The 27,377-nt window shown below is 41.3% G+C and overlaps 2 long non-coding RNA genes across 4 annotated transcripts in view; one reads left to right on the forward strand and one right to left on the reverse strand.

Moving 5' to 3' along the window:
• The window catches only part of LOC129195085 (uncharacterized), a 54,572-nt gene extending 29,138 nt beyond the window's left edge, over positions 1-25,434 (forward strand). Inside the window, exon 2 of the long non-coding RNA XR_008573863.1 lies at positions 371-25,434. This is a non-coding gene — a long non-coding RNA (uncharacterized LOC129195085). The remainder of the gene's footprint in view (positions 1-370) is intronic.
• LOC129195086 (uncharacterized) overlaps positions 1-27,377 on the reverse strand; it is a 123,728-nt gene that overhangs the window by 4,201 nt on the left and 92,150 nt on the right. Inside the window, exons 4-10 of one of the 3 annotated variants that reach the window (XR_008573866.1) lie at positions 24,637-24,730; positions 20,321-20,460; positions 14,083-14,209; positions 12,285-12,317; positions 12,058-12,197; positions 8,252-8,318; positions 7,809-7,908 (exon numbers count right to left, since the gene is read on the reverse strand). This is a non-coding gene — a long non-coding RNA (uncharacterized LOC129195086). Of the gene's footprint in view, positions 1-7,808; positions 7,909-8,251; positions 8,319-12,057; positions 12,198-12,284; positions 14,210-20,320; positions 20,461-24,636; positions 24,731-27,377 lie in introns of all 3 variants that reach the window. The other 2 variants (XR_008573865.1, XR_008573864.1) reach the window with 2 other exon arrangements.

A 27,377-nucleotide genomic window follows, 5' to 3' on the forward strand; every position in this document is an offset into this window, starting at 1 on the left:
CAACTCGAAGCGCTACACACAAATAGTTCAAAACATGCACCCCTACTGTGTTGCCTGTGTTATTCTTTTTCTGACAAACACGCCACATGGAGGCGCTGTTTTCAACCCTAAAGTTTGACCCCCATACGTCGGATGGACTTGAAATTTCTCACGCAGCTCGGTTGCTCTTCCGAAAGCACAGTCAGTGCGTATAATTTGTGTTTATTCATGTTGAATGGTGTTTATGTAACTGTCTTTTTTCCCCTTGCTCCCTACAGGACTGTGAGGCTAGCTGGCTGTTGATAACCAAGGGCGGGCAGTAAAGAGATGCTGTCCATCTCTCAGGGACTTCTTATGTAACCATGTTCTCTCTCTCCCTCTCTCTCTACAGGCACCGCTGGAGGTTAGTGTACAGCCGTCAATGTGAGCGGGGCTCAAATTAGCAAGCAGCACTGGAATGACGCACTCCTGGAACGAAGGTCTGAGTGTGGGTGTTTGTGTACTTGTGTGTAAGAATCCTTCACTTGATTTGTGGAATCGGTAATTCCAACACCAAGCGACGATGCATAATCAATTTTATTTGTGCACCCGTGTTGGCTGTGGTTGATGCTTCTTTGTGTGTCTACACCCTGAACTCAATTGTTTATGTGGCTGCGGAACGAGAAAAATGTGTGTGTGGGCGCGTTAGCATGATTCTACCTGTTGTGAAGGGTGTGCGTTCTTGTGACCACTCCTTCTCACGATGAACTTTGGCTCTTTATTTGGACTTTATGTTTGCTCGCAGGCACAGTGGGGTTACATGGAGGAAGATGTGTAAATGAATGCAGTCAGGACAGTGTGAGACATGTTCGTAGTATTGCAGTGCGGTGTACTGAAAATCACGCTATACGTTTTTTTTTGTCTGCATTTCCACACCAGATTCCACACAAATCATGTTGTTAAAACACAAAATAACTGACATCTAGCTCAATGGCTCTCAAACTAAGTACCACTTCAAAACTAGTTTTACCGTTTTTGCTACCTCTAGCAGCATTATGCAGCTCTGCATGCGCTTTATAATGTTAGTTGCGCTATTACGCTCATGCATGTTACACTTGCTGTAGTGTTGTTTACAATAAACTCAACACCTACGTTCATGCTGGCTAAGCATTTTGCGCCATACTGGTACAACATTGGTTCTGTTGATATTGGGGAGTTGTGCAACATATAGGCCTACAGTAAAAAGAACATGCACTCCAAATCATGATTAAAGTTGAAATTTTTTTTTATATATACAGTAATGAGGTTTCACTTGAATCTGATGCATAAGAAATACAACAGTTAGAATATAGTAGTAGCACAGAAACTTGAGTTGCTACCTCCAGCAGCTTTATGGAGCTCTGCATGCGTTTTATAATGTTAGTTGCGCTATTACGCTCATGCATGTTACAATTGCTGTAGTGCTGTTTACAATAAACTCAACAGCTACGTTAATGCTGGCTAAGGATTTTGCGCCTTACTGGTACAACATTGGTTCTGTTGATATTGGGGAGTTGTGCAACATATACAGTAAAAAGAACATGCACTCCAAATCATTATTAAAGTTTTAAAAAATGTTATATATACAGTAATGAGGTTTCAATTGAATGTGATCCATAAGAAATACAACAGCTAGAATATAGTAGTATCACAGAAACAGTTGTTTGCAGCTTTTTAAAAATTTTTTATTAAATACAGTGGATCCTCGGTTTTTGTACGCCCCAATTTTCGGTCAAGATTATTTGCCAAAAATATGTCTTGGTACACAGTCTCACGTTATCGTACGGCCAAACAGTGCACCTCAACAGATGATGGAAGAGGAAGAGGAGAAGCTGTCCAATTCACCAATGACGGTTCCTGTGGCCGACTCAGTCTCTGAAGAATGGATAGTGGGTTCTTTTAGAGTTGGGACACAAAAGACGTATTCCAGCCAGGGAATCTGTGAATCATCTTTACTGTGTGTGTGCGGGTGCTTTATTCATTTGTTCATAGAACACACAGCATTTCTGAGTGTTACAGGAATTGGTGCTCAACAAAGTTGCAAGTGCCACAACTTTGACAAAGAAGATGAGAAACGCTACTGAATTCAAAAAACAACTCGTAGCAAAGTGCGAAGGTAGCGTCTTTACAAAAGCATTGTGTTTTAAAAAGGTAGGAACCTTTAACAGATGTTGCAGGGGGAATGGTTTAACAGACACATAACAGATGGCAAGCCGGGCCCGTGTGTGTAATGATTGTACCTGCTGCTGAAGCTACAGTACTGTACAGTTCAAGTGAGCAAGTGCACAGCTCCAATCGTCTTTCAAGTTACGTTTTTACCAGACTGGAGCGAAACAGCATCTGTGTGGTTCTTCTGTCCCTTCTCCTCTCCTCCCTCCACTCATCTCAGTGATTGCTACTCTTTAATAAAGATAAAAGTCACGTTAACTGTTCATTTATCCATTAAATTGGTCATTTACATGTATTTATATTTGCTTTATGAAAGTAAAATTACAATTATTCTCTATAAAATGTGTTTTTTGTTCATATTTTTCGGTGTCTGGAATGGATTAATTGGATTTCCATTATTTCTTTCTGGAGAAATTATTTCGGTTTTCGTACTTTTTGTCAGACCTTTTGGAACAGACTGATGACAAAAAACCGAGGCTCCACTGTATAAGATTTGAAGTGGACCAAATGCCTTAAGGTTCTTTTGCATAAGATATCAGACGACTGCGGCCGAAGATGGCAACGACAACGCGAGATGGGGTGAAAGTTCATGATGAGCAGAGGAACGGTGCGGCATAGACACGTACGCACATATTGTAGGGCTATTTCTGATGTATAATGATGAATCATTGTGTGTGTGTGTGTGTGTGTGTGTGTGTGTGTACTGTAAATTCCTTAAGCTATTTGCTTCCTGTTGTTTCATCCACATCTGTCACCCATTGGATGAGGGTTATGCCTGTTGCCTCCTTTAAAAGTACCTTTAATGGTATTGCATAAGATGATGAGTCACGGTGCGTCAACCTCACACACACACACACACACACACACACACACGCACGCATATATATGGAACAGTAAATGTACAGTTCTAATTTCATCTTGTGGAAAATGTGACAGGATTCTTGAGATTTATCCTCATTTTTTACTTTCATCTGTTCTCCAGCTTCTGTCATGTGAGCGTTGATTAGTGTGTGACATTTGAATGCGTCAATAATTAACATTTATATCCCCGCTGTTGTTCTTGAGTCACGCGCTTCATGTCAAAATAAACACACACTGAAGGAACAGGAAACAACTATCAGGAGCAAAGAATGAACAAACAGTTCAAACTAACTCTGAAAAGATCCTGAGGACATTTTGTACCTTGCTGGCTGTGTTGAATGAATATCAGTGACATTTGCCAGAGGATATTCATTTTTAAAACATTTGGCTAAAAGCCACAATGGCTACGCAACACACACACACACACACAAATTCTTTGTTTGCACCAGATGGCGCTACTTTTTCTCGTGCAAAGCGTACAGCAAAATTTCTCCAATTTTACTATTTTCTGCAATGGTGTGTGAAATGATAGGTGTGTGTGTCTCCATGGATGTTTGGAATGTGTAAGTAAACAAAAAACAAACAGCGAGGTTATTTAAACATACTGGCTTTTTTACAGGGTTAAAAAAATACAGTGGTTGCTCGCCACCTCGCAGTTTGAATTTCGTGGCTTCACTCTCTCGAAAATTTGCTGTTTTGTGGTTGAATACCGTCTATTGTTTGTCAAAACATACACATGTAAGTTAATGTTACTTATTTTTAGGCTAAACTAAGCTTTTTTTAAGCATAAAAATTGCTAAATTAACTAAAATACAAGTACTGTACAGACTGAACTTGAAACTGACACCAACAAAATGCAACAAAATGGAGAGCAGTGAAGCATACAAGCACATTCAAGAGTCAAATTGCATGCTGAGTACGACAAATTCAGACATGTGGGCAGGTTTGCAAGTCCTCCCTGCCTCTCACGCCCCCGCTGACAGGCACACAAGCATCAGACAACAGGCTTTTAGTGCAGGTTTCAATGATCCCACAACAGGCACAATAATAACAAAATAATAATTAGAAGAACAACGCGGGCTATTTTTGCGACCGTAATCCGCTCCAAGATAAAACTCAACTCTGAATCCCTGACGTCACTTCCTGTCCTCCACACGCCCGGAACAATTTTATAGCAACACACACGAGCACAAACCTTATTTTATTATTATTATATTATTATTTACGTGTTAAATGGTCTATTTTACTATAATAATAATAATATTATTGGGTCATATGGGTGTAATACGAGTGTAAAGGTGACTATGTGGGTGTTATTTCATGTCTAGAGGGCTCTAATAATTAGCTTTTCGACGGGCTAACTACAAAAATATATGATTTACAAATAAGGAATCCTACTTCGCAAAAATTGACTTACCAAACGAGGGATTACTATATCATGAATAATTGATTTGTATATTTCAGACACAAGTAAATATCTCTGGAAAAAAAAACTTGTTGAAAGTGTAAAAAAACAACACGTTATAATAATGTTTTGTCGTCAAAATGTCAAATGTGTGAATTTTTCGGGAAAACAAAAATACACGCACACACTACGTACAGAGCAAACAGTCAACCTTATACATCATAAAAAAGTTAGATACTATAAAACATTTTGTGTGTGTGTGTGTGGTCGTAACCATGTGCTTCGATACCGACTTTGTAATGGTACTACTCAGTTTTCTTGTCAACAAGGGGCACAATCAGCAACGATAAAACGGGAAAGGAGAACACTAATTAATGAGGTCTTATTAAGATTGCAATTCAAACACCATTAACTTTAAACTGAACTGCTTTTTTCACCACAGTACCATCTGGTGGACATTGTCTGGTATTACCCCACATGCCCATAATGCAAAAATGAGGGTAAAAAAGTCTATTATAAAGCACTGTTGGCCATGGCGACGTTACTTTATTGGCGTCCCAGCCTGGAGGCCACCCATGATCAATTATAGCATCTGATTCAGAGGGTGTCTGCTCTTACTCTCAGCTGTTTCTCTTTCTCTTGACCTTTATGAATAGTGGGGAGTGCACTGTGTGGTTTACCTTTGCCCTCCACTTCCTCGTCACAAAAAAAGACTGAAACACAAACATGGAGTCAGCAACTCTTTTTTTAGCAGGATGAGAGGCAGGGGGTCACACGTGCGCCGTTTTCTTTTTTTAAACGCGGTTCTGACCCTGCTATGTGTGACCATAGATCATGATCTCTTTTGGGAGACATAGCCCTCTTTCTTTCCAGCTCGGTGGTTCTCTGAGGAGCTTTGCTTACACCTGTGACCCAGTTAGCGCCACTACACTCTGGAGACTGCGGTTGGTTAAAGGGGCAGCCCACTAATGATATGCCATAGGTGTATCAGTTATGAGTGTATTCATTTGAATTTTTACACAAATGTAATGCTTAGTTGGGTGGTCAGACTTGGTTTTCCAGTCAGTCTGTCAGAATTGTGACTGCAGAGACTATACATTGTCCAGTCTTCATGTCTTTATTGGTCAGTCGACACGCCAGTCATAATACTGTACATGCAGGACCGACGATTGGTTGGTTGCTTCACTCACTCTTGATTGGTCAGTTTACATGTCAGTTATTACAGTAGTGATTGGTCAGTTGTGTCATTCATTTGTCATTGTTCAGTCTACATGTCAGTTACTACACGTAGGACCAGTGTTTGGATTGGTCCGTCTACATATCAATCATCATACGTAGCACTCGTGATTGGTCAGTTGCGTTAGTGATTCTGCATTAGTCAGACCACATGTCAGACATGCGTCAGTCACTCGTAAGTGTTCAGTCTAAATATCAGTCATTACCCACACCAGTAGTGATTGGCCAGTCATGTTACTCTGCATTGGACAGTCTACGTGCCAATTACACACAGCATCAGGGATTGGTCGGTTTCTTTGTTCATTCTTCATTGGTCAATCTTCGTGTTGGTCGCACAAGAACAACAACAACACATCACTCGTTTGTCATTTACGGCCCTATGATTTCCGCTTTAACGGAATCGGAACTGGCCAATAAAAACGGAATCTACCGTTAAACGCGGAATGTCATGAAAATTGACATAAGGTGAATGAAATGCTGTCATCGTGGGGAAGTATGCGTGGGACCACTCATTCGTGGCAGAACACTAGCTTGCCCCCTCCTGAACCGAACAGGTCGAGACGGCGACCTGAAAAACCAGCAAAGGTTACAGAAAAAACTTTGAAATTCCTCTCTCACAGAACGTAAGTCACCTTGTCAATCATTACAGGGCACAAGAGGACCCTCAGTACCTGTTTGCCAGTTTACCAAAGGACCTAGGAACTAATATCTCAATGTTGTATACAAAGGTTTATTATTTATTTGTTTTCTTTTTAATTGACAGAAGATGCTAGATGGGTCATTGGCTGTTTTTTTTCCCCTAAAGGGACATCTACTGTATGTATATAGCAATATAAGAGCAAAAATACCAGCTTTAAAGCACTCAAACACTAGTATGAACTCATGTACTGAAGAATTCTCCCTGGATAATTGTCACCGTCCTTGACCTTTGACTTCTGAGTGTGGACGTGGTCAAAGAGAGCAAATGAGCATGTCGTATGGCTCCGGGGGTATAGAAAGAGGAGGTTGGCAGGGCCAGTGGGACGGACCTTCTCTTTGCCTCTGGCGTCACCATGGAGACGCTGGCTCTTTTTATAGAGTTCTTCTCATTCTCTTGGTTGTTTACCATTCAGTGCACTGAAGGCTAAGTGCAATTGTGAAGTAGTTGACTGAAGAGTTGAGAAGATGCTTTGGGTGTGATGTGCTGCAGGTTCAAGCACGGCACTAACACAAACTAACACTGCAAGTGTGGGTTTGATTCTGTGTGTAACGAAATCCTATTAGTGTTTTAACACTTTTTCCCCCTGAGTCATCCTCCTGGCCCTGCTGGGATCCCAGCCAGCTGCCTGAGGTATAGTACAGCAATTGGCATCACACATCACACATGCATGCACACACTTGGATGCCTTTGGCTGTGTGTGTGTGTGTGACACATTTTTTCTTAATTTACACCTTTCCAAACGTCAAGAGAGGCACACACCTAGCATTTCATAAACAAGGCACCCTTGCAGAAAACAGTATAAGGGGAGAAACTTCACTGCATGCTGTGAATGGGAAAAGGTAGCACCATCTGGTGGACAAATAAAGCAAGGAAAATTTGAAAGCCAAATTGAAAATGTAAAGAATTTCATTAGTTTATGTTAAGATAAATGCGGGCTCAAACTGCCGTTTTCAACAAATTTTTGTCACAAGAAACCGATTTTTGTATTAGAAAACCGTTATTTTTTTTGTTTCGCTCTGCCATTTTAGGCTAATTCAGGGGCAGATAATGTAAGATAGTTCTGAAATGTGTTAAAAATGGATATCCTCATGCTAGTTTCGCCGATAATTATTCAACACCACCACCTCTGGCCCTCGGTTTGTTTTTTTATTGGCCTGCGGCACATTGTAGAAACAATATTAAATGCAAACTGCAAAAATTGGAAAAATAGAGCAAAAACACTGAATGTAAAGAGAAAAAGCTGAAATGTTGATACTAATAACTAATAATAAGCCAAACCTTTGAAAAAGTACCGGTATATATTTTTTTAAGCTTTAATAAAAATGTAAAAAATATGTAAGGATAACAAAGTGGACTCTGGCATCCTTTCATTTTTCAATATGCCCCCCGTCTTAGGCTACCTATAACTTACTCTAACACATTCAAAATAAACAGACATACCTCAAGTGTGTGACAGAGCCAATCGATCATCGGCTCGTCTGTGGGTGTGCGCTTCCTCCTCTTTACTCACATTTTTTGGCTTGCTTCATGAGAGACACACCTACTTTGTTTTGTAGGACAGGACACACACAGAGGGAGAGAGAGAGAGAGGGAGAGAGAGAGAGGGAGCAGTGTGTAACTGTCAATGTCAGGCTATGCTGAGAGTCTGGAACTTCAGTCCCATTTAGAGGCCAGCGTGTTAAGAAAAAGGGAAGATGGAGACATAAATGGATGCAGAATTTTGGATTTGTGAAGAAAAAGGGAGCGCTTGTTAATAAAACAGGAGAGGATACATACCTACAGGTATACATGCCTTGTACAGTAAGTGAAATGGACTTTACTTTTTTCGCTGTGTGTTTTTAATCACATAAGTGGTCACAAGGTATTATGTATGTGGTACGCACCTGAGGTTTCCCTCCCACACTCCTATCAGGAAAGTAACAGGAGCCGCCTTCTTCTTATCCAAACTTCCTGCCATAAACAGTTGCATGTTTTAGTAATTGAGGTAGATAGACGCCACACACACACACACACACACACACACACACGCAGATAGAAATTTTGATGGACAGTTGAAGGTTGATTGTGCCTGCATGTGGGGGAATTTTGGGGAGTCATAGTCGTAGTCTACAGCAATCCACCACAAAAGTATTGGGGGGAGGCACCTTGATAGGAAGCGAATATGGACGAAACTATGAAGTTGGCCGCTTCTTTGCAGGGACAACATTTTGCCTGGTGTGGGTGGTATTTCTGTCCCATTCATCCAGAAAGTGCATTTGTGAGGTGAGAGAGGGGGCCTGGTTCTGCTCAAAGCTCGTGTTTGATGAGCTTCTTCCACACCAAACTCATCCTCCCGCCATGCTTTGGCGCAGGCGTGCTCGGTCACTCCGGTTATTGCCTTTGAAAGCTTTGAATTGTCATACATAGCAAAAGCTTCATGGCTTACATGGACACGGCTTAGCACCTAATTCGCAATAAGTTAGTGACCATTTGTAAAGATGATAAAACTCGTTCCAGGAATGTTGGCATGTCTTCCAAAACGAGTGCCTACATTTACAAGTCATTTTCACTTTCACGTCTGTGCAGCCACAGTAAACGAAGCGACTCCCTTTGCACTAGAAAATCACAAAACGAAAATCAAGTCTTAGTAATGTGAAGCATGATATCGAATAAGTCAATCACACAGGGACTTTTTTGTGCATTGGGTGTAAGATGATTAGATTGAAACTTGGACCAAACCACTGGTATTGTCTGTCTAAGAACTTGGGTAGGGAATTTCCACTGGCATTGAATGCAGCGCCTGGTGGATATCTCATGAGTTCATCACATCCATCCCATTCCTTCTTCTTGCTCATACCTGACCATTCATGGGTGTTGACGTGAGCCTGCCTTTGCATCATTTCCTGCCGGTGTGCATGGGCAGCAAGCTGGAGCCACCTTACGGCACTTTTGTTTGAGTTGGAAGCTAGCAGAGAGTTTGTGTGTGGACGTTAACCTGCTGTGGGAGAGGGGATCGTACTCTGTAGCTCGAGAGAGGCACTTGCAGACCTCTGCCAAGGCGGAAAAGATTGTGGTCTGCATATCAACACAAAGGATGAAACCAAGGCCAAGAAGTCTCAAGAGGGAGTTATGAAATAAGCGCTATTCACACCAAAAGATACCTCAAAAAATACCTGGAACAAATGTGAACAAATGCTTGCAGCAACACTGTAGAAATGTGAACGGGTGCTAGATATTGTCGACCTGACCATACAATTTGCATTTTGTAGCATGGGGTTTCCACAAAGACGAAATGCATTTTTATTTCCGATATGCACAAAATTCTATGGGCTCTTGCTGTGCACAATGTTTCATGGGTATCAGTGTTGGAGTTGTGTAATCTTGCTAACCAAATTGCAGACATGAATGGATGAATGGATCATGACATTGAAGTTAAAGCTCCCCTGTTATGCGTAATCTACTTTTTAATGATGTTAAAACAGTCCCTGGTGCCTGTTTATTAGCACCAAACATGGGAACAATCGATCATCTCCCTCGCTTGTTTGCGCCACGTCTGACAGGAGGCGTTCAAATGGTCGGTATTGCCGTTACAAGTTGCATATATAACAACCACTTCACGGAGGACGACTTTGTGAAAGAACAGGCTTTGCTACACATCTTAAAAGCCTAAACTGCCTAAATCCCAGAATTAAGGCTATAATATGGGCAACCCATTTGGACTGGATCCTTTTGAGAGATGATTCAGGAGTACTCGTTGTCCATTGCGTGCATCAGTACAATCACGTGTGCATATTTAGTGGCCAGTCTAAAAATGGCCTTTATCTTTTGTGGTTGAGAAGAAAATTTCCAGCAAAAATCATACAAGAAATAGTCACTGGTAGCTGTTACAATGGCAGTATTTTACTAATAACTTAAGAGACCCTCATTAGATGCACTGCACAATGTATCCAGTACACATATAACACTACTATTGGAAGCCCTTGTGTACTTCATGAGGTGTCCGGTGAGAGTATTGGTGGCGGGGTTTTCATGCCTGCTATCCTGGTCGAAAGTTGTTGCAGAGGCAGCATACAATTTAACTATTCCAGATGAAGGTTGCTGATAATATACAGTATGATACATAGACACAACTCTGCCTCATGACCTTTGTTTTGCTTCTCAATTGTACTATTTAACCGAGAGATGCCCAAAACTGTTCTTGACCTCTCGCAGTGGCTGTAACTCAGTCGTCGCTGCTGTGTTGCTATTGTTGTAAAGTTCAGTTGTAGAGCTCATAAAAAAAGTGTTCTCACAACAAGAACGGTACACAAAAGCAAGCACAATATTAGTGCAGTGATATATTGTATGGATTCATCCATTCATTTATTTTCTGTACTATTTATTTTGGTCATTCAGGCTCACTTTGGGGTTACGAAGTTGGATTAACTTGCTCTACAGAACACCCACTCTAAAAGGGTGTTTTGCTGAATTGCTGCAAAAAGTGGGACACGCTTTTAGGGGAGTGATGAGCATGTGTAAAATTTGAGCAAGACCGGCTGAAAAACATCACCCTAAACGTCTCTGCGGGGGCAACTAATTGCCCATCAGTCATAGACCATTTGTTTAATTATTCTAAAACTTTGAGGATATCTGTGTTACATGTATGCTACCATGTCTTCCAAAGCGTTTTGACCACAACCCTTGGCGGGCGCCACACAGGTCACTTACAGTCATTTGAAAAAATTAGGACACCCCATATACTCGGCATGGGCATCAGTGAATTCATCACTAAAACTTCTGTTGGTTGTGCAATTGATTAATCATGTCGTGACGTAATTTGGGCAAAATTGCATGCACTACTTGCCTGTGAGCAGCAGAGGCACTGTAGATTCACACTAGTTTGCCGTGTAAACGACAAAATGACATTCATTGAAAGGAAAGATCACAGGTTTGAATCCTGCCGCAGACTAAAAATACGCTAATTGACGCTGGTCAAAAGTAGTAATAAACAAGCGGCCCAGGAGAGCATGGATCACAGGTTTGAATCCTGCGGCAGACCAGAATGTGGTACCTGGAAAATGTGATGCTAGTCTTCTTTCGGAGTACCAAATCACCCATACTGCCCACTGTTGCACCGCCTCATCTCTCCCTTGCCTGCATATCCACAGAATCAGTCTGTAAATGTCTGTTTCTACCTGTACTACCTGTAGTGTGTCTGCAAGGTTTACAACTGTAGTGGGCAGATGAGGCGGACATTTTTGATGAGCACCGACACAAACCTGCACCCACGTAGCATAGCTGAGTCATAGGTCATAAGACTGTAACGCAATCGCTCGTTATCAGTTTTATGCACAGTATATTACAGTACAGTATATGATAACAAAAACACTAAAAAATTCAGTAAGTCAGAACCTGCGGCACACTTGCTGACATAAAGTTATGGTGCACTGTATAATTAATGCGATTGCTCCGCTGTGCGCTATACAGAGAGCATGGGAGAATTTTAAACTTGCAACCATTAGTGACGTGGGGTGAGGTTTATGGCTGTTAAGGCACTGACTCCTTTGGAGCTTTTTTATGTTAATACCGATTTCTTATTAAGAGGATAACCAAGAAAAGACAAGCATAATTCAGTTTAGTTATCAAAAAAAGTGTTCAAAATGTTTTCAGATACGTCTTAGACCCATTTATTTATTTATTGGTATAAACTGACAAACATTTGTGTTCTTACCTTTTATGTGTATATGAAGTACATGCAGCCTTTCCTTTTCCAGGAAAAGTGCTGATACTTTGTTGTAAAACTCTGATCACCTTCTGGTGAGCTTAGATATACGATCCACCATCTTGGCAGCCAAAGTTTTTTTCTTTTCACTAAATAAACACAACGGTGCGTGTTACATGGCAAGTAAAATAGTGCCGAACAGTGCGTGTAATATGGCTAGTTAAACCGTAGCCTACCAGGAAAAGTCATCCATCGCCGCCGTCCTTCTCCTGGGAACAAAAATTGTCTTCTTCAGCATCACATTTGAACAGCCTCACAATTCCTTCGTCACACACACTTTGTCAGTCTCTCGCTCTTTTTTTCGTTGGCACTCTTTGTGTCACTTTAGCTTTAGCTCTTCATCACGCAGTAGTCAAGCCTTTCGAAACCCGTTAGAGATAGTGGAGTAGCCCAAACAAGCTGTAGTAATTCCACACTTGATCAAACTTACTTGAGATGTGTCAGAGATCGCTGCATAAGACATCAAAACGTGATATTAGCTTTCACTTCACTCACCCACGTCCTGAAGCTGCACTCTGAGCATCATGGGAAATGCCATTTTTAGCCATAAATTAGCCGCATCACTCTACAAGCCACAGGGTTCAAAGCATGAGAAAAAAGTAGCGGCTTATACACCAGAAATTATGCTATAATGAGTGAGCTACCTCCAGTAGCTTTATCTACCTCTGCATGCGCTTTAGAATGTTGGCTGCGCTATACTGAGCTATTGGTGTGAAACTCGTGTGTGACACTTGGCGCATTATTTCATTATTATACAATAAACTCTTCAGCACTATTAATGCTGGCTGACAAGTTTGCTCCTTACCACTATTACAACACTGGTTCTGTTGCTGCTGTGTTGTGAAATATATTTGTTAAAAATGACCACGTGGTCAGAGATTGCTACATTTTGCTTGACACCTTGTCATGTATTTTACCGAATAAAAAGGGTTAGGGTTATTCTTTTAAATTCAATATGACCCAACATGTATTTCTATACATTTGTATTTTTAATATAGTAAAGAAACCAGTTTGCAGCTTCAGATGTAATCTGTCACCCACAGAGCAAATAGCATTAACAGCAATTTATGTCAAAACTAATTCAGTTTATGACTCACAAAGTGACTCATTCACATCTGCCCACACACACACGGGGCACGTATTAGCTTTGACCTGAACCTTCCAAAGATGTAATTGCATGAACTGTGTTCTGCGTCAATCAAAAGGCACTAGACACTGTAGAGCGTGAAAGACAGTCAAAGGAGCGTTACTTCACATTGCAGTACTGCCAAGACACAGATACCGACGCTGTGACTTGATAGCAACATGATGAAAAAGTGTAGGAGCAGTCAGAGCTATTGTAAATTGTCAAGTCCTTGCCTCCACGCCAATAGACACCGTTTGAGTCTACTTTAACAAGTAAACAACACGGACGGGATAACTCTTCAGGTCAGAACTCCGCTGTCCCCGCACTTCAAAAGAGAAACAGCACTCTTTTGAGGACAAAAATGTACATATTCTGGACAGAGAAGACGCTTTGAAAGAGGAGTGAGTGAAGCCATCTATGTCAAGGTTGAAAAGCCATCTCTGAACACAGGGGGAAGTCTACGGCACTACCTCTCCCACACATACAATGCTGTCCGTATATCCCTTCCGAAAAGATTCAAACATTTAGCCTCAAATAAATAAACACGACACAGCCACTTTTAGTCGTCAGGTACATCCATGCCCATTGTTACGACTGAATGGAATGCTAACGAAGGTGATTCCACCCAAACTAGTCAGACGCCTCACTTCACTGTATCTTAACTGTTGTTTTGTGTCCCCAAAAGAGTGAAATCAATCTTGGTTGGTGTGTGCCTCTACCTTACAGAATAAATACTTACCTATACCCTTCCCTTGGATTAGAGTTGCCACATCTAGTCTTCGAGCAAGAAGCCTGCTTGGATGAGTGGCAAAACATTTTCGAAGACAACCTGAACCTGAACGTCTTACCTCACGTAGACACCTTTTTTCTGGAGTTACTTTTGCCGCATTTCCACCACGTGGTACTGTATTCGGTTTGGTCCATTACACCGTTTTGTATCCTCAGGATGCCGAAGTTGCATGAGCTCCGGGAATTCTAAGAAAACAGCAGCAAAAGAAATCTGCTATTAAAACACATTTGACACTTGTTAATGGCAATAGCTGAGTTAGAGGTATCATTGTGGTCAGCATCCCACAGCTCTATCTACCTCTGCGTGCACTTTAAAATGTTGGTTGCGCTACTCATCTGTTGGTGCGAAGCTCATGCGTGTTACACTTGTCCGACTGGTTACAATGAACTCATGAGTTGTATTAATGGTGGCTGAGCAATTTGCTCCTTACCACTATTACAACATTGGTTCTGTTGCTGCTTTGTTGTGCAATATACTTTTTAATAAATGACCTCGAGGTCTAAGAGAGCTATGTTTTCCTTTCCACTTTTTCGTGCACTCCAAATCATTATTCATGTTGTTACATATCACGAGTTTTTAGATTTTGGAAATATTAACCTCTCTCACACAAAACACCTTATTTCAAATAAATGGCTGGTACTCTCTGGATTTGAGTAAGGCCAGTTTTTAAGGAAATACTGTAAATGGGATGTACATGAAATTCAGTGGAACCCGTTGAAGTTGACACAGTTTCTGGCTTTCGTGCATGCAAAAGTCTTTCTTGCGGTGGCTAACATTTTGTTGGTCGCAGTTGAGAATCAAGGTTAATACTGCAGCGCTTTTATTTTGAAGCTGACTTTGCACTGAACAGGAAGTCACAGCCTGCTGTGTAACTGGACAGCAGTTATGTCACTGTTGTCGTTTTCAAGCGACAATGATGACGTTACCAATAATACAACACGTCGACATAAACAGAGTCATTTTTCATGGAAATGATCCCTTCGGCTCTCAAATTTGACGTCAACAAAAGCAGTCGATCATGTACAGGTATACTGAAGTGGTTACTTTTTAGCAATAAGAAGATAACAATGGACCGGTACTTGATCAGTCGGCCGAAATAAACGGGACCAATTTAAAGGGTTCTAATGTAAAACACGGGCTCAGCGTTGACCTACATGTTGGATTTGTCGGTTTGGACTGATGCTTTGCGTCAGCTGCTTATTTGCCAAACGGGATTGGGAAGCGTGGATGGCTCCCGTCCACTGCGGTTCTGTACAAAACATTTGTCTTCCAGTCTAGTGCAAATGATGACTCACGCGGATCAATTTATCAGCAAAAAGAGATATGGAGGTTCAACGCTCGCTTTATGAAAGAGCACCGTCTATTTGCACACAGGCTTTATTTACGCGCATGCCAAGAGACCATGACGTGGCTCTTTCACTCGCCCACACTTTCAAATAAAAACGCCCACCACACGATCTGATGCCAAGAGGGCCATTAGGGATGAGTGTTTTCACGAGGAGATTTTGTCGAGTCATGGTGACGACGCACAGGACAGACCGGAGGCTCTCTTGACCGTCTCTCTCCAGCCATTTGGAGAATTTTGTAAAAGAAGCTGACGTTTTTGCTGACTAATTCTCAGCCAAAATGCATTCATCTTGCTCCTTGCGTTTGCATTTGGCGCCATGTTTCCAGTTAAAATGTAATAGTGTTATGTTTTCTGACTCACTGTTTTGCAGGCTTCAGAAGTATGTCACACTCAAAACAAGTGGAGTGTAATATAAAGTGGTCTCTGAGGGGTTTTAATCATGGTAGTGTGTGGTTATTGGCGAAGAAATGACTAAATAGCTGGCTTTACTGTAAGTGGGTGATGTGTCATGATTAAGTCATGACCTCCCCCCCCCCCCCCCCCCACACACACACACACACACACTCGCTTTTCCTGTTAACTTCGGTTCTACAAGCAAGTTAAAAAAAAGTCTGCTATTTTTACCCCTGTCTTGAAATTGGCTCATTAAGAGGAGCAAAAGGCCTTTCAGCATCACCAGACGAGAGAGCGGTGATGCATTCCCGGAACCGAGCCCAAACAAAGCCAGATGTTTGAAATTCTCCAGAAGGAGGAGTTTTGTTTGGTCCGCTGGAAAATTGTGGTGAGGACAAAAATACGTCATCTTTGTTTGTGTTCTGGAGGTACGGGAACTCATGAGGCTGATCTAGTTGTTTTTCTGAGTGGGGCAGTGTTGTGCACTCACAGGAGAATAAAATGTTGGGATTATTACTATTAAAACCAGACGTTCACTTTTTTCCTACTGTTTTATGAAGGACAAGAACTCAAGTACGCACCTAAAAAAGACAAAACCACAAATCCTACTTCCCAGCATTCCACGGCAACGTCGTAATGTCTTGGAAGTGACCCGCTGCCAAATTTCAAACAAACACAGAATTGATTGTATTACAACAGGTGCACTGAAAGTTGGTTTTGGAAAACTCATGCGGGCGGGGCAATGGCACCTGCACAATCTGAGAACTGCATTTAAAAATATCTACCTTTACATGCAGTATTGATTGAGCAGTATATTTCTTTAGTATATTGTTTTTCAATTTAGAGTAAATGCTCCAATGACCCCCTCTATAATGGCAAAGTCTCCTACAGTCTGTAAAAGCAAGGGGAAAAGTCAATTCCCAAAGTGTTTACATGCACGGATGAAGACCGCTGCGACGTGAGAGAGTTAGCATCGCATCGGTCTTCATCCGCGCATGTCAACCCTGTGAAACGCACACAACAATGGACAAGCGACGACGTGCCGCGATACGAACAGAGAGAAAATAACTGGCTTTTTTTGCGGGCAATGGTTTTGCGATGCAAATGTGTTACTCTTTTGAACGCATATTGTTTTGAGAAGCAAAACGCTTACCTCAGGAGACCCCAGCAACTAACTAACTTACTAACTAGGAACTACTTTCCTCCACAACACGGCTCAAAGTGGGGGAAAAGTCACTGTTGATGCACCACAATGCTGATGGGGATGTCATCCAACTTCATGTCAAAAAATCCAAACTATCCCTTAAATGAATACATCATGCTGTTTTTATGGTTGAATATGGCCCATCACTAATAAAAGTATGTAGATTTAAGCACTTTTTTTTCCTAAATTAAGCATTTTTAAGCATGAAAATGGCAAGAAGACTCATTCAAATTGTTATATGCAGTATTATAGACTGGTCACTAAGTGGCAGGAGGTGAAACATACAAGCGTCAGACAACAGGCTTTTATTGCAGGTTGGAATTATCTCACAACAGGCACAATAACATTATAATAATAATCATATAATCACAATAACACAGCCTACCCTTGCTGCTGGAATCAGGCTAAAACGCAACTCTGAACTCCCAACATCACTTCCTGTCCTCACGTCCACAGCACATTTATTCCAACACACACAAGCACGAGTTTTATTTGACTTATTAAATTATTTATTTTCTCTAATTCTATCTACTATATCGGGTGATACGAGCGTAAAGGTGACCGTAGGCTATTGTGTTATTATTGTGCATGGCATTTGAAAAAAATGGACGTCATGACGCTCCCTATTCAGAAAAAATACGAAAAATCTATGCGCGGTGTTTAGCAATCGGCTTGAGTCTTCTCATATGATCCTTTTGTTTAACACTCACTATTGTTTCTCTCTGAGCTGCAGGGTTGGCTGCAAACAAATGAGATCGTATCACAAACGGTCACCGGAGACGCATGCAGAAAGCAATGCCAAGTGTGAACACATGTACTCAGATGTGATCAGGTCTCAGTGACGTAGACACCTCTAGGGGACCTCACATGTTCGGACAAAAAGACACAGTTTGTTGTCAGATTTTATTTTTAAAAAGGTAATGGCAGCCACATAGGGGCACCTCTTTCAGGGAAAAAACAAGCAACAAGCTTGCTATCTCAGTGTGTCCACAGTCTGGAATTACTTCCACATTTCACAGCTTTCCAAATTGTATCATTGCCAGCATTATTTAATTCGATTCTTATTTGTGAATTTATGTCCCAGTTGTTGATAGTAGGAGAACATGTTATTTTTGTTGACGATTGAGCATGATTTTTTTAAAAGACTGTTTTGTTGAGACAAAAAGTTTAAAATAATTCTATAACTTATCAAACAACACAGTCTTTCCTATAGTCGTCTTTTTTTTGTAGTACTTCTGTAGTTCTAGGGCATTATCTCACTCAGTTTATTAATGAGGCATCTAGTAAACCCACCATTTGAAGAAATGGTATGTTGTGTTTTTATTGGATTTATTGTGTTTTATTGATTTTATGTTGCGCCTTCTGATTACCGGTAATTTGGGGATGCCATCTATTGGAGTGGAGGTCAGTATCTGTGGAAGTACAGCATGCTGTAAGATTGTACATTGTACTTCTGGATTAATTGAAGTTGGGTGTCCATTACAAAGGCCATTATTTGAAGAATGACAGTATGCTGGGTTTTATTGAGAAGACTCTATTTTTTATCTGGTGACTGAGGTTGCGCGTCTATCGGAGTGGAGGTGAGTATTTGAGGAAATACAATATGCTGTGGTTTAATGACAAAATTCTATGTTGTATCTGGTGATTAACGGAAGTTGGGCATCTATTAAAGCAGAGGCCATCATTTTGAGGAAATACAGTATATTGTGTGTTTTACTGGCAAATTGTTATGTTGCACTGATTGGCGCATGGCGTCTTTTAGAGCAGAGACCATTATTTGAGGAAATAGGGCAACAGCAATTCATCACAGGGTACAACTTCAAATCTTATCACCCGAGGAGTATGTTGTGTTTTAGTGACAGGAGCCCACCTCGCACCTGGTGATTGATTAGAGCATGGTGTATATTGGAGTGGAGGCCACTATTTGAGGAAATACAGTATATTGTGTTTTAATGTCAACTAGCAGGACATCAGATCAATTTCATTCTGTCTGGCTCACCGTAAAGGCCATTCTTCGCCATCTACCGTCTCATTCTTGTCAGGGCGCTCACTGCTGATTGCAGAAAGTGCCGCACGCCACAATGCGGTCTGCCAAACAAATACATTTCTATAGGATTGAACAGTTCAGCCCAGGTGGAGGTCCGTGCTCTACTGAGAATTTTGTATTGCTTATGGGGCGCAAAAGATTGTTTCGCAAATTCTACCAAGCATTTTTGTACAAATTAAATTAAATAGGACGGTATGAGAGATTACTGGTATGTAAAATTGTGAGGCCCAAATACAGAGCAGTTGTACAATCCAAGATTGATCTGTTCCGCTCCCATCAGCAGCCAACCCCGACATTAGCATACCTCTGCACGCTGTGGCTCATGCCCAGCTCCTGTTAGCGCTAACTCTGCATGACCTCCACGTGAACCATGCTACTTGGGACCTTTTCCACACTCCCTCAATGCGCCATTATAGCTGATGTCATTGCTGAGAGCAACAGTGGTGCCCTGCACCTGACATGTATCCATAAATGAAAGGAGATAACAAGTCCCATGTAGCCATATACCTGTATACGTAGAATACCTTCCACTGAAGGATGCCATTTATGTATTGCCAGGCTTAGGTATCATGGAAAATGTCTTTTAAGCAGTTTTTTTTGTGCATGCAGGAACAGAAAAGATGAATATGGGGTTCAGTTCTAGGAAAAAATCTACAATTTACCGTAAATACAAATTGGAACTGTGTTAACTGCACTGCATCAAACTGATGAGTAGTCCAATATTTTCACTTCCTCACGTAGTCAAATCCCGGAACCAGAATATAAGCTATTATACGGCACAGTTTTATATATCTATAATTGATTTGAACACGTTTGTGTCCCCCCGGTGGAGCTGGAGGAGGTGGCTGGGGACAGAGAAGTCTGGGCTTCCCTACTGAGACTGCTGCTTCCACGACGCGGACCAGCGGACGAAAATGAATGGATGGATTTGAATGTTGCATAACGCAGGGCAAACGTACATTCATGCAAACTGGCGACATCATAATGCCGCAATGCATTGTGAGCCAGCAATGCAGCTATCCTCGTTTTTTTTTTTTTTTTTAACATTTGTGGCGATATCGTAAATGCTTTAGCTATAGCCGGGGAGTTTATTTAAACGGGCCGTTAATTGGACGCAGGTGGTAATTGAAGAGAAAACTGAAAGTCCTTATATATACACACCGTAACAACTTTTAACGTTAATAATAATTTGGAGTGCTTGAGAACGTGGAAAGGAAAATATAGCTGTCTTTTGACCACGTGTCTGTTTTGGACTAAGTGGTAAGAGGAAACCCTGGCGGCTATTTGCTTTTGTGACCACTCACCCTGCAACCATAGGATCCGCCGTGGTTTAGCATTCATGGTGTGTTAACAGTGTCTGATCCCTGTAAGAAGCAGCTAATCGGGTCATGCATGGCTGTAGAGGACTGCAGTGTATCCCTCTAGGTATCTTTGGAGTTATCTCCTGCAAACACACACAGAACAGCCACAAGCCAACATTCACACAATAAGGTCCAACACCTGTGCGCTTTGGATGCTTTCCATCTTGAAAAGTTGGACTCGTGCCTACTTTCAGTCTCCATTTGCGGGAAATGAAAGGGGAAAAAAAACTTCCTTGGCTAGTCTGAGGATTTGACCCATGGATAATGCCTGATTAATCCTGATTATCATTCAAAGCGCTCAAACGCATCTTTCATTTTTATGTCCGGCTTTGTGTCCAGTTTTCCTGGAATGCAACATACAACACATACTGTACGTTCAATGTGACGACTGATAAGGGGGGTGGCGTCCTTGACGGGAAGATATGGGGGAAGGGCAGTATCAGTTTATGGCCCTGAGGTGCCGGATATGTCTGACAAGCCTGCGTTTGAAAGCACCGTCCAGTGGGAACATTTGGAGTCAGGGATCAAAAATGTTTTGGTTTTTTTTGTTTTTTTTAAAGCAACACATTGTATTCACCCTCCGGGAAGCACATATGCACAAAATGTTGACTCTCTGTTCCTAAAGTGGCTGTATTATTCTTATTTATTTTTTTATTATTAGGACTGTCAAAAATAACGTTAACGACTGTAGCCAATTTATTCAATTAATTACGTAACATTTTTTAGTGTAATTAACGCATGTGCACCAGAGCAAGCACGCCTCTGTTATGATGGCAGTCAGAAGCGCAGTGGAGCCTCCGCACACAGTCGCACAGAGTCTGACGCTCTTTTAGAACGTCATTCTGACCTGAACACATCAACAGCGGCACAATCCCAACACCACCATATATACTGTATGCCAGGGGTCACCAACGTGGTGCCCGCGACCACATGAGGTGCCCGCAAGCCTGCCTTTCATTCAGGTTTTCAGTTAATAATGAAAGAAATGCATTCTGAAATACAAAATGTGAGTTGTGGACACCAGCATTTTGTTAAGGTTCTGGTAAAACAAGCATATTCGCTTTGGTTGGGTTTAAACTAAGCTATGAAAATAAATATTACAAAAATGAGTAGCTCTTGGCCATTTTCATTTTGTAAAAGTAGCTCTCAAGGAAAAATGTCGGTGACCCCTCCTGTATGCATTCTCCAACTCACACACGTCTTTAGTCCTTTCATGCTGGGCAAGACACTTCCTCATTCGCATTACAAGCACGCGAGATGCATTCGGAGACATTCCGGGGCGGGGGCAAATAAACAGAAAAAACAAGAACAACATGAAGTGGATATTCTTATCACTCACTTCGCAACACTTTATTTGGATGTACCATTTGCTACATTTAAGCATGCTGGAAAATACACTGAAAACAAAGTTACCTTAAATTACGTGATGTCTTTGAACGCAACCCCTCATAAAGTGTGATTCAAATGTTCTGCTACGATTAAGATTAGATTATTGAGACTACTGTTAGACAAACTGATTTTTAGACTTGTGTGGTGTTTTTTTAGCTGATTGACATATTCAGTTCATTTGGAGCCATTTATGCATACAAATATATATAATCCTGTCATCTACAGTATCTTTCTGTTGATGAAATACAGTAAAAATGGGCATATTGCAGACATAGCTGCTAATGGGGATTAATCATGATTCGTTAATTAAAAAACTGTGATTAATCTGATTAAAATTTCTAATATAGGTGACTTTTGAAGTATTTTGTGTATTATTATTGTTATTGATATTACTATAATTACCATTATTACCAATTTATTAACATTATTACATTATATTTACCATTATTACCACATTACCATCATCATCATTATTAGTATTGAGTATTAGTATTAGTATGAGTATGAGTAATAGTTGTGTGCACTTTGATTACAGACAATTGTATTGAGTTAATGAATTAATTTAAACACAATATGACGACACGCTTCTGCCTTTTATGGTAAAGGGCAAGGGTTCGAGTCTCATCAATTCCATTACAAGCATGAGAGATGCATTCGGGGACATTCCGGGGCGGGGGCAAATAAACAGAAAAATCAAGAAAAACATGGTGGATATTCTTATCACTCACTTCGCAACACTTTATTTGGATGTACAATTTGCTACATTTAAGCATGCTGGAAAATACACTGAAAACAAGGAAAGTTACCTTAAATGACGTAATGTCTTTGAACGCAACCCCTTATAAGAGCATGCTTTAAAGTGTGATTCAAATGTTCTGCTACTGTTATGCATACAAATATATATAATCCTGTTATTTACAGTATCTTTAAAATGGGCAATTGCATTATATTTACCATTATTACCGCATTACCATCATCAACATTATCATTATTATGTGTAGTAGTAGTTGTGTGCACTTTGATCACAGGCAATTGTATTGAGTTAATGAATTAATTTAAACACAATATGACGACACGCCTCTGCCTGTTACGGTAAAGGGTGAGGGTTCGATTCCTGGCCAGGGTTGCGTCAGGAAGGGCTTCCGGCCTTAACCGTTCATGCATCAGTTAGTCTCCATCCATGCAAATAAAATGGTTTAATGAATGAAATCTCCCTCCACAGATGGACGCATTGTGGATCAATATTGAGGATGACGTGGTAATCAAGCGTAGGAGTCACTGACACCAATATCTTTGCATGTGCCCCGACATGCCACTTCCTGGGAGAGAATGCAACAGGAAGCCAGTGGAGGAGCCAACAACGAGAATGCAGCCCACCTCTACAAGGAGGCCTTTCTTTCCCAAGTTGCGTGCGTGCGTGCGTGTGCGTGTGCGTGTGTGTGTGTGTGTGTGGTGCTGAGGCTGATAGCGTGCATAAAAAGCCTCTTGAAGGGCAAGTTTTTTTCTTTCTTTGACAATCCGGAGTTTGCGGCTGGTTTTGCCTGATAATAATTGGACCCCATTGGACGTTGTTGCAATACAGCAGGGGTGTTTTTGCAGTAGGCACTTCAACACAGCAGCCCCCTCCTATCTTATTGAGGCTCTGTGACTAAAGTGTTTACATTTGGGTCTTTAAAAACAGCAGGGCGCTCCCGTCACATAAAGGATCTTTGACGAGCGTTTTTCACCGTAGGTCCTTACAAACAGCAGAGTGCTCCTGTCATAGAGAAGATCTTTGACTAGTGTTTTCGCAGTAGGTCTTTAGAACAATCGACTGGTCTTTCTCCTGGGACTCACATTTTCTCCTAGTTTTATAGTTTTGGTTGGCCACCGCATTATGGACACCCCTGGCCCAGACCATCAGTCGAGAAGCACTGATATAGAGGGTCTTGGACTAGTGTGTTTGCAGAATATCCTCAAAAACAGCAGTGTTCCTGTTATATACTAATGGAGGTCAAGGTCAAGGTGAAGTTTCTTCATAGAGCACATTTCTAGGCGTTAATAGGTGTTCCCAGGCCAGCTGTGAGACATAATCCCTCCAGCGTGTCCTAGGTCTTCCCTGGGGCCTTGTCCCGGCTGGGCATGCCCGGAACACCTCACCAGGGGGGAGGCATCTAGACTAGATGCTCGAGCAACCTTACCTCTCGATGTGAAGGAGCAGCGGCTCTACTCTGAGCCCCTGCCGGATGACTGAGCTCCTCACCACCTTATCGTGGTGGAGGGGTTTGAGTGCCCGAGTGATCCGAGGAGCTATGTTGTCTGGGGCGATATGCCCCTGGTAGGGTCTCCCAAGGCAAACAGGTCCTCTGTGACGGGCCAGACCAAGAGTGATTCAGAAGACCCTATGAAAAAAACAAAAGGAGGGACCGCACCTCGCCTGGATGTGGGATACCGGGCCCTCATCCTAGAGCCAGGCCTGAGAAAAGGGGCTCGCAGGTGGTCAGGCATTCACCCATGGCTGTGCCCAGCCCAAAGAAGGCACATGGGATCTCCCACGTATAGACCCACCACGTGAGGTGGCAAGCATACGGGTCCGGTGCAATGTGTTTTGGGTGGCGGTCCAGGGAGGGAACCTGGGCGACCTGGTCTTCGGCGGCCAAATCTGATCTCAATCTAACCCCAATAACTAACCGGAGCTACGTTTCTCATCCCCGAAATCTGACCAGAACTGGGCTCAAGGGACCAAGTGTGGGCTAAGGCACTGTTGATGGACTACACTGCTGATGGGGACGTCATACGACTTCATGTCAAAAAATATGAACTATCCAACATTAGATGCAAAATAAACGTTTTATTTACTATTCAAGTACAATTAGTTGAATAGTCCTTACCTGAGTAAATATTGTAAAAAGACTTGAAATACGGGCTGCACGTTGACCTAGTGGTTAGCATGTTGGCCACATGTTCAGGAGATCAGGAAGACTCCTGAAATACATGACATGATAAGAGGTTAAAATCACCTCCATTGCCATAAGTTTCAAAATGTTCATTTGTGACGGGTTTGGTGACACCAAGTGGTAATTGGCTTCATTGCAATGTGGCTTCCTTGCTGTTAATCAGCATCTTGATACAGCATGTGGTTGGATTACCTGGGCAAAAGAAGAAGTGCTCACTAACGCCGATTTGTGAACAATATTTTAGAAAAATTGTCTCTTTGTGTACATAGAAAATATTTTTTTGAGCTTTTGAGTTCAGCTTACAAAAAATGGGAGCAAAAACAAGTGTTGCGTTTGTGTTTTTGTTGAGTGCAATAATCAATTATTTATTTGTTTGTAATCTGTATATGTATTTTACGATTATTCGATTACATATAATATTTAAAATCCTCCGCAAACATAAACAATTTACATTCATGCAAGTAAACTATTTGCATGAGCCGGGAATGGTGCTTTAATCAAGTTGTTTCAGTGAACAACAAAAACAAGAGTGTTGAATTGCAGTTAAAAGTCGGGATCAATCGATCTGATTGATGACAATACCGGTCCAGTATTGCCGGGACTCTTGACCTGACATTTCTCAAGAACACTGAATGATTTTGTAATTTTACCTTTAATCTGTTGCTCATAATTATCATCAGCACGATGATGTTTTTAGGCAAATATTTGTGAATGTACGACAATGTTACGATATCAACAAAATAATACAGTTATTCCCAGAATTGTTTGAGCAAAAGCTCTCCAGTATCCAAGAACTCATTCCCAGAGTTTTTGTAATACGACAATATCAACAATGTAATATATATCATGTAATATCAATGTAACTTTATTTAAATCTTGAGATCGACCCACCCAAAGTTCAAAGCTCTACTCGTGCCGTTTCATGTGACTGGAAATTCTGCTACATATTCCTTAAAATCAGTTTTCAACAATATTGTGTTGTTTCCAGTCACGGAGTAACATGCAATCCCAGTTCATTCCCAGATATGCACGTGAATTTCCCCGGAAAGGTTCCATTTTCCTGGAATTTTGCACCCCAGTGAGAGTAGAAGTTTACGTGTCATTGCAAGATGTCTGCCCCCAGAAGCTGATTTCACATGGTGGTTTAGATGTATGTTCGCTTTGTCTAGCACCATTTGAAATCAGTGTTCTTGAGGACAGGAGCACGACCCCGCCCCCCCCCCCCCCCCCCACCCTCCCGACCCCCACCGGCCTTCAGGCAGTGTCAGGTGGGGGTCAAGCCGTCACCGCCCTCTGCTCTTTTTTCCACTACAAGATAACTGATTTCCTCTGGTGCATAGAGCCCTACTGAGTCCTTCTAGCACCATTTGAAATCGGTTATAAAACCGTGGATCGTTGCATCTGTCCAACACACCGGTGGAGGGAAAAATCGGCGACAGTCTCAAGCCAGAAAAGAAAAAAAGACATACAGGTACATACGTTTGTTTGAAGTGTCATTTTTGTGTTAAGTCACTGTGCAGTTGGTTAGAATGACTGCATGTCCAACTGATTACCAAAAGATGGTCACTTCTTCTTTGTTCGAAAAATTATAAAATATCTCAATATTAAAAGCTGCAAGCAGCGTTGAACGGGCCCTCGCACCCCCATACAAATAATATCAATTCAATTAATGTTTTATAAAAATACAGATATTTACTTTCTTGATAAATAATCTTCGTAAATTTTCTTCTAATATTAATATTTGACTTTATTCCCATATTATTAGAACTTTTCCCCCAACCTAATTTTCCAAAAATAACTTTCTCATATTGCAACTTTTTTTTTTTTAATACATTTGTTCCCTAATATTTCAACTCTATGCTACTAAAATGGCATCACTTTTCCCTCATAATATTACGAGCTTTCAGGTAAAATTGCTTTTCTCATTAAAATACATGTTTTTTTTCTCTTAGTATTTGACTGTATTCTCTTAGTTTTTGTAAAATTACAGCTGTTTTTCCATTTTGGTTGTTTTTTAAATAAAATTCCAACTCTTAGGGGACTTCCCGATCCACATTTTTTGGCTTCCGATCTGATTTTTTTTTTTTTTTTATAGTCTTGCCGATCCGATTCTGTACCGAGCCTTTTTTTTAATTTAAATAAGCTTCTGTTACAAAGACAAATTTGTAGAATTGAATATGGTTATGAAAATAGCTCTTCAAAGCATTAAAAATAATGCAACCAAAGTATTGCTGAATGTACTTTTTTCTTCCGAGCATGACCAACAATATTGTTTAGCTTTGTAACAAACCTCTGTGAGTCAGGTTCCTAATCCAATAAAAGATCCAATAAAAGTCCATCCAAGAAAAGATAAAATTGGAAAAAAATGGGCGTGGAAAATACTTTTAGGGTAGAAATAATCATATCAATCTGGTGATAGACCAATTTGTGGTGTGATTTAGAAGATGTTACTTTTTTTTCCACAAACTCTTCAACGCAATTGTTATTTATTGATGGTGCCAAGTATAAACAACCAGCGGTTACAGCGGCACTTCCCGTGCGAGCTCCCCGCACCATGACACAGCAGTCCGAGCACAGTGAGGGGGAACTACTGCTGTAACTACGCAGCAGAATACCCAACGTCCACCCTGAAACTAACTTCACCACGGTACACCGCAGACATTATACGGCAATCG

This window comes from Dunckerocampus dactyliophorus, chromosome 15 (genome assembly GCF_027744805.1).
Source record: "Dunckerocampus dactyliophorus isolate RoL2022-P2 chromosome 15, RoL_Ddac_1.1, whole genome shotgun sequence".
NCBI classification, from domain to species: Eukaryota; Metazoa; Chordata; class Actinopteri; order Syngnathiformes; family Syngnathidae; genus Dunckerocampus; species Dunckerocampus dactyliophorus.